Below are 9,127 nucleotides of genomic sequence, written 5' to 3' on the forward strand. Positions count from 1 at the left end.
AGAATACGTGAGTAAAAATACTGAGTTACTCTCAACCACTGTTGATGATATACTGTGTTTAGCATCTCCATCTTGCAGCCTGTTCCCAGCTGTCTCCTCTTTGACCACATTTGGTGGATAGCACACCACTGCACGCCAGGAAAAATAAATGGCACAATCACTTAACTAAAGCACCCATATTGTCTGGATATATAACCAGACTGCAGGACACAATTAATCCAACCACCGATCTACTTCTAGTTTCATGAAAAGAAAATACTGAAATGGATCGCTGTCAGTTCTTGACAACTTCATCAAGAGTTTCTCCAGCACGTAAATTTCTAATTTCATTTCACAAAATTCATCCATTTAGTAACTGATTACACTTTTTCCTGAGCGATGCGCCTCTTCAGAGTGTGGGTCATGAGTTTTGAAGGGTTGGGGGGGGGGGGGGTGGCAGCTTGGGAAATAAGAGGTTTATTTCTGAATGAGCTATTTGTGTATGTGCAGAGCTTGAACATACTTTTCCTCCTCACTGACTTCAAACGCTTTGATTTTTGCCTCCTGCCAGGATTGATTAACACGCCGCCCTCTGTTGGCCTTGTGGCTAACTGGGACACTCGGGTGCACAATATTATGAATGGCCAATTAACTTTCCTACTTGATAACTAAAAAGTACAACTATGACTGACTTGACAGTCTTAGCAGGGTATGAAGTTTGCAATACTAAGTCACTTCCTGCTTGAAGCTTTTCATTTGGGAGGTTTTCTTCATTTTGTTATCCGACATAGGTCCAAAAGTACCCAAGTAATGTGCCGTCAAGGCACTAATATCAGTACTGAAATTCATAGAAGACCCACTAGGGTCTTTTATATTTCTGCAGGTCCAAGAATAAAAAGTTCAGGCTTCATCCTGCTCTAAAAAGTGAGTTTTATTGTACTTTTGCAACAAGCCGAGCTCATCACAGATGTCTATAGATGTTTTTATGCTCCCCTGTTGGTGATAGACCACAGGCGCTATGTTTTCAGGTTTTTTTTTTTTTTTTGTCCTTCCCATTCTCATTACATCTCAGGCAATGCATTGAGGGAACACCTCAAATTTGGTGCAAACCAAAAAAAGTCCACTGCAACTGTTAAGATTTTAGTGGTGAAAGGTCAAGGTCATTGTGACAGAGGCGTATCACGTAGGCATACTTGTGGTATTTCTAGTCTCTCTCAAAGATTAGAATCTGCTGTGGAGTGATGCTATCCACTTTGCAGGCTTCCAGACGGCCAATCAAAAGAAAATTGGCTTTTAGGAGGGGAGGCCTTCAGGGGAGAGGAGCTAAAACTGTTTGTTTCAGACAGACGAACTGAGGGGGTGCTTAAAGGGCTTGCATAAGATAAATAAGGATATATTTTTTTCAAAACTATGAATCATGCAAAGCTACTTTAGTCGAGTCCTAGAATAAAAAGCTGGAAATTAGCATAATAGGTCGCCTTTAAGTACATAGAATCTAAACATATTGGAGTCGGCCAAATAGTCGACACGTCTGTGCATTAAACAGCACTGGAACTGCAAACCCTCTGAATTCCTCTTAAAAATACATGACCTGAGAGTCTTTACTGGTATCTACAGCCCTGAGCATACACACCAGAGCTGCCCTTGTAAAGTGTCCTTAAGCGAGGTACTGAATCCTTACAATCCACTTGCTTTGCTTGACCTTGGCCTTCCCAGAGGAGATCAGGCAAGTGGAAGCTTTCCTACAGAGCTGAAAGCTATCACATGATATTAAATTAACCCTCCGATAACCCTTTTAAAGCACACATTCGACTAGCCGCAGCACCTACCCTGCATCAACTCAGCAGTTCACATCTTTAATTTAATGTTAACAGGTTCAAAAGGTTTCATAAATTCATTATTGTGAATCTGATGGTGATTGCACTTTACAGATGCTGGAGGAATAAGAAAATCCTAACGCATGAACTCCACTACCAGGTCACGGAGTTGATGTTGGCACCTAGACTCCACATTGGCAATGGCACTTTCACCGCTGCAGGTCAAGTAGAGTGGATCACACCCCTAATCAGCCCAGAGTGGATTTTCCTAAAGAGGAGCATTACGACAAACTTGACTCTAATATTAGACCGTTAGCCCTGAGGCGCTCGTCTTCCTCAGCTCTCCGAGGAAGGTTAAAAAGCCGAGACCACGCTGCAGGAAATACGTGGAGATGGCACAGAGTCTTGCAGAAAGCTTTTGAAAGTTTCAATGTGTTATTTATGCAGTGTGAAGTCAGTTATGGTAATCACGTCATGATTAAAACTCAGATCTCTTCATAATCAGCAAGTGATCTTTGCAAATCAGCTGAAATTTGTATGCTAATGTACAGTTACCTCTTCTTGTCTTTGCGTCACATGACATGCAGCTACAGAGACAGATGATGATGCAACAGCAGGGATGTATATTATGGTGCCAAACTTTTCCAGTGAGAGACACCCTTGCTATTTCCCTAATGAAATAACCCCTTCTGACAGCTGGCAAATACTACTTTCCCCACAGTTGCATAATTTAAGCCGACCTCTCTAATTGGACAATGATTCAAGTCATCAGCCAGTGAGAGGAAGGTCAAGCTTGTCTGAATCAAATCCTAGTTGAGCCTGACACCAATTTGTTTATTCCTAGGATAAATATTAAAGTGGCTTTCTACAATAAATATAAAATGCATTATGGACCTGATGAGATTGGACGTGTGCAGAAATTATTCTTCCTGTTGTATTAAGTTCAGTTTATTTTAGTCCCTCAATCATTCAGATAGGAGTTTAAGGCTGAATGTCAAATGTATTCCTAATCCCCTTCCCCCTTGAATCCAAAATCTTTGACTTAAGTGTGACCTGGAACTGATCTATGACTCTGACCCTAATCCTGGGGGATGAGGGTCACATACTGGACCTGTTTCTGGAATAGTCCGGGCTATTCTTATGTGTAGAATTCAGCATTCCTCTCAAATTTCTTGGATTTCATACCTTTACAACCAACAGACATTTTCGGTGGTGACAAAATGGGAAACGCAAACATGTACTACTGATTTCAGTGTGTATAAGCTGCATAACTGTGTTTGCAAAAAATAAGTACACAGGACTCAAAAAAGGCTGCAGGAAGGAGAATAAGAGGGAAATTACACGCCTTTGCAAACATGCAAAATAACATGAGCTATGTAGCTCTCAAGCAGCGTACAACTTGCTCTCCGTAACTTCATTTGGATTATCTCGGATAAAAGGGATCCGTGTACGCATGCGTGTGCATTTTATTCACATTACTTTTCAGTTGTTCATCCAATTGCTTCAAACTGGATGAATGTCCTAGTGGGCAGTGCAGAGATTGAAGTCGTTTGGATGAGTGCTTCTCATATAATGGCTGCAGTAAAGACAGTCCAATTTATCAGTCCCCTGAATGTGACATTATCTCATTCAATGATGCATCAAACTTTCATCTATAATCTTTCTACAGCAAAAAAAAAAAAAAAGACTCTAGAAATGTTAGCTTGTTTTACCACGTCTGCAGCAGTCATTCAGACACGAACGCCAGACTCAGTGCACATATTAGTCGCATTCATACTGACACACAACTCTCTGAATAGCGCTGGAGGGGAGAGGAGGTCAAGAAACCTTGTGAAAAGGAAAAAAAAAAAAAAACAGCCCTCCCACTCATCGAAGACGTGACCTTTAGGAGGTCAGGAGGACTCTGTATTCTGACTGTGCCACGTTTGTTTACAATTTTTGGCACTCTTAACAAAGTGACAGTGTGAAAGCAAAACCGGACTGAATTAAAAATGCAAATTTGTTGCAACTTTTCTGTACAACACAAACGGCGAACTGCTGGGGTGGAAGTGACCTCAGACAGGACAAGAGGCTTTTGTTATAAAACAGAACAAAAAGAAAGATGAATACCTTGTCCTCAGATAAAACCTCTACCAGATTCTTCAGCTCACTATGGAGAGGCTTAGCATCTGTATATGGGTCTTATTGGGATTTTTTTTTTCTAAAAAGTCTCGTCTAGTCTAGCGACGAAGTTGCTGATCAGTATGTGAGACGCATGTGTAACTCTTTGTGACTGATTACAATCTGTGGGGGATTTCTCTTGATGAGAGGCCGTTGTCTGATTCCCCAGATCAGGTCCAGGTGTGGGAGGGAAGGCTATATAAGCCCCTGGGTTCCAGTTCTCTTTGCTGACTCATTGTCTTGTCTCTAGAGTCAGAAAGAGCGTCACAGTGTCTTAGAGGCAGTTCTGCATGAACTTCCCTGACATTGTGCACCCTCTTCACAAAGTGCTGATGCTTGTTTCCCTCCACTCCCCGGTTCGGTGGTCAGGCTGACCTTTGTGTGTGTTGGGCTGCAGGTTTTTAGGGCCTATTTTGAGTTTTATTTGTTCCCTTCTCTCAGCTATCACTTGAGACTTCAGTAGTTCAGTTTTAAGGTCCTTCCCAGTTGGGTCCTGAAAGAACACACAATGATGTGTAACATGAGGGTTCCAAGTGTGCTGGTTGGATCGCTCTTAACAAGAGAAACGGCATGATAGAGATGGATGTGGCTGTCAGTTTACTGTGCAAAAATACTTTCTGTTTCAACTGTCATGTGACTGAGCGTAATGGAAAAGTTTAATATCACATTGTGCTTTATTTGAACTTGAATTGAACTCTGTTTCTACTGTATGCGTGCACTATGTTTGAACTTTGTGGTCGAGACATTTAAGTTTTGAGACGGTCGTACGTGGGGGAAAACTTCCTTTTCTCTGTTTTGAAGGGATAGGCTGGTTTCCTGTTATTCTCAAGTTTCACACTGAGCAGGTGTGTAAGCTGACAAGAGTCAAACAACTGTCTATGACCGCAGATTTACATGTTCATATAACCTTACAAGGAAATCTTAAGGGTAGGTGGGCGTTCATCTGCAGGGGCAACAAAGAACGAATAAAAGCTCAAGTGACTCTGTACTCGGTGGATTCTTCTTCAGCCGATGCTCGTTGTGTTTTGAACAAATTTCCCTCTTGCAAGAATAAAGAATTGCTCAGACTCAACAACAGTTTTGTTTGAGTGTTGTTTCTCATCTCACCAGAACTTGGAGCCCCTTGGGACAAACATTGTGTCCATCTTAATATTTTTTCCACCACAGTGAACTCAACCAGTCAGACTGCAGAAAGGGCAAAACTCAGAAAATGCATGAAAATAAAACACGTCATTTTAAACAATTCAAGATGACAAAGCGTGATGCGTTTACCCTTCATATCAAATAATTATTAAGTGTAAAACTGCAAACATTTTCTAACCACTTTAAATGCGCAATTTTCAGCTTTAGAATGATTGCTAACACACTCAGTGAGCCATTGGAAAGAACTTGGAAGAAAATGTGCACATGAATATCTCTCCACAGTGACCCGCCACTTCACATACAACAACATAACAAGCACTTTTAATAGATCCCAGCAATCTTTAGGATTCTTTCCTGTGTAGTGTTCTTGATCAATATTGGACCAATTCAGTTGTTTTGTAGAAGGAAATAGGGCAGTGGTTTAATAACGCTGGAATTATCCTTTTTAAAATTAAAGTGGGCCAGGAATTTAAAGGAGGTGGCACCAATGGACCCACATCCTTTTATTTCTAATTCCTGCAAAATAGTTCACTAAAGGTTTCACATTATGCTGCAAATTATTGCCAGTCATGTTTGATCTGTGCTACTCCCAACCCAGGTCGCATTCTTAAACAGCAAAATGCCGCACATCCACAGGCTGACAGACCGTTCCAGGACTTGCAAATGGACTTCATCGACCTTAGTCCGGCTGAGGGAAACCGGTATTTCCTGGTAATGGTGCACATGGGGTCTAAATGGGTTGAGGTTTTGCCTGCTAAACGTGAATCAAGTTCAACAGAAGCTTTACCACTGTTGTCAGAAATTATTCCCAGATGGGGAATTCCTGAACGAATTGGATCTGGCAATGGTTCACATTTTGTCAATAACGCACTGACTGAACTGTCCCCCTCTCTAGGTATCAGACTCACTGTGCGTATCATCCAGCCAGTGGAGGAGCTGTGGAAAGAGAAAATGGCACTCTCAAAAATAAACTAGCAAAATTCTGTGAGCAAACTGGACTCACGTGGACAAAAGCGTTATCAATCGTGTTGACATAAGCGCATGCGTAAACGTGGACAACACAACTTGAGTCCATTTGAGATTTTGTTCAGTAGACCCCCAGCTCTGGGGTCTGACCCTCCACCTAAACCTCTACCTCTTCACTGTGTGAAGACCAAATGATCCAATACTGTAAAGAGTTATCTCATACTCTCAAGTTTCTGCTCAGGTGAAAGCTGTCCAACCACATCCTGCTGACGCACACCTCTCCACGACATTAAACCTGGTGACTGGGTCATGGTGAAGGATCAGGAGAAAACACTGGAAACAACAAAAGTGGCAGGGCCCCAATCAGGTTCTAATGACCCACACGGCAGTGTAGGTGGCCGAAAGAGTGACATGGATTCACGCCAGCCACCGCAAGCTGATTCTTGAACCCATAAATGACTTCAGCCCTGCTGCCCCAAAGGGAGGAGACCTAACTCGCTGCACACACATTGCGAGGCTGCGCTGAATCAGCAATAGACGTGAGTGTGAGCCAAGCGCCGGTCTGTGCTTGCACCGGTGAATACACTGCGCACACACTGGATGCGTTCCGAAATACACACCACATAACTCTTCTCTACAAGGGAAGGAAGATTATCTAGAATTGAGAACTCTGAGCACAGACGCAAGAAGATTTTTAATTGCCAAGTTTCAATCTTACACCCACAACACATACTGACTTGTACAGAACAATGGAGGAGCGATGACACAGAAGACTGCCGTGGCAGAAGTTGGTGGCAGAAGTTGTTATGTGTATCCGTCTTCATGACTGTTATTCTGATGCCTCTGATATGGTGGTGCTGTATTGATCATAATGACCTCAGGTTACATCAACTATTAACCCGAGACATGCATGGCATGTTTGACTTTTTTCAATACTTCCTGGTCCCCTTCTTGCTTACAAGATTACTCGTAGTTCCAGTGAGTGAACTACACTGTAAGAGCGACGTCTTCCTCCAGTCTAGTGTGCCAGGGTTACAAAGAAAAACTCTCCGTTGTGTCTTTCCCAGATAATGGCACTTGTAGGACAGATGGATTACAGGCACCTAAACAGAAAAGTTGGCGGTACAACAGCACACCGTTCAGTAAATGCCCATTACTGTCTGCAAAGGTTTTCATACCCCTAAGAGTAGTGCCTGCCTCTGTGACAATAGCTCCTAATGCTACGTTCACTTCTTTCCATCGCATGTATGGCAATGTTTTCGTAGGAAACACTTCTGTTCCATGTCCTAAAATGCATACTCTGTATCCTTCAAAATCTCCAAATAACCCTCAGTCTTCACAGGTGGGTTTAGACATTGTGGAAGCTGGCTCTTACGACAGATGTTGGAAACGTGCTGCTTTTGATGCTGGTATAGCTCCTTACCCTGACCTGTATTGACTGTGATAAAACTCAAACATCTTTGCCGGCTAATCGGACCGGGATATGTGTTATAGCTATGGTGGTTCAGGAAATCGACATCCTCCTGACTGCTGAAGGAGGTGCGCAGTCTGTGGGACATCGTACTTCTTCCTTTGCATCCTCTCCTTCCCACACCAAAAGAGCGCCACTTGGTAATTCTGACAAAAGAATTTTAGATGCAATTGGTATGCCACGTGGGGTTCCTGATGAGTTTAAAGCTAGGTTGCTGCAGCATTTACTCATTTCATCCCCTGGGTAGGGACAGTCATAGAATCCCAGAAGAATACAGAGTGGATCAACTATTTGTATTACAACCAGCAGAGATTAATTAACCATACTGTGGGGGGTTTAAAGGGCCTTGCAGATCAATTAGCTGCAACTTCTCGCATCTTGGCAAAATAGAATGGCTTTGAATGTGTTGTTAGCTGAGAGAGGAGGGGTTTGCTCTTTGTTTGGGGACACATGCTGGACATTCATTCCCAACAACACGGCCCCTGATGGTCCATCTCTGCTCTGGAGGCCCTCAGCTGTGAATGGGCTGAAAATTCTGGTGTGTTCGCTCATTTTGACTTTGTGCGTGGTTTCTTCTCCAATTGGAAAAAGTTCTCGATCCCATTAGCATCCGCGAGGGTTAGTTGTCTTGTGGTATTAGCTCTTTGTGGCTGTTGTTTTATTCCTTGTGTTTAGGCTCTGATAACACGATTTGTCGTCTCCAGTGTTTCCAAAACTATGTTGCGGTACACCTCCTTATGACATGGACTCTGATACTGATTCTAAGTACAGTTGTGTAAATACTTTCCTTTTGTACTCCCATCTTGATGCTCTTGCTGTAGCCATCAGAGGTCTCTCCCTCAAAAAAAACATCAGCTTAATTTCCACTCTGTTTAGGAGGATGTGTTGAAAACTGTGTTCTTACAGAGTAACTCATCTGATGTCCTCCAGTAGATGCTGTCACCACTTGAGCAAGGGCAACAACCCAAACGCTAGAAGAACTCCGGGGCAAGGAGCAATACTGACAGTTTATTAACAAAGTACAAATAAAAGTCACTCACAGAGAGGAAAAAGGCTGAACTACAAAACTCCAAATCACTGAACTAAACCTGGCTAGACAAAGTATAAAAGGAATACAAACGCAGACGAAGCATGGACGAAATACAAATGTAACGTGGCACGGATCAATGGCGTGGTACGGTCGGACAAAAGGACAAGACGAGCTAGCGCAAGACAAAGGGAAACGCAGACAAGATACACACAGAAGGCGATGGGAAACAGGTGGACATAATCAGGGCAGGGAAGGGAAGATACCAGATACGAGAGGAGAGTAAAATAAAACAGGAGGCCATAAGACAACATAGACAGAAGGCAAACAAAAACCACCACTACATGCATGGACATGACAGTAATAATTGATCAAAAAGAAAGAAAATTTAATGGAAAATTTTCACATCACATTGTGTTTTATGTTTGAACTTTAATTGATGTCTGTTGTTGTGTGTTTGTATGTTTGAACTTTGTGGTCGCAATTTTAAGTCTGGTCTTTAAAGTTTGAGACGGCTGTTTGTCTGGAAAACGTCTTGTGTCAGACGTCCTGTTTATCGCTAAG

Source organism: Aulostomus chinensis, chromosome 17 (assembly GCF_037954235.1).
Source record: "Aulostomus chinensis isolate RoL2024-O1b breed Wild chromosome 17, RoL_Achi_v1.0, whole genome shotgun sequence".
NCBI lineage: Eukaryota > Metazoa > Chordata > Actinopteri > Syngnathiformes > Aulostomidae > Aulostomus > Aulostomus chinensis.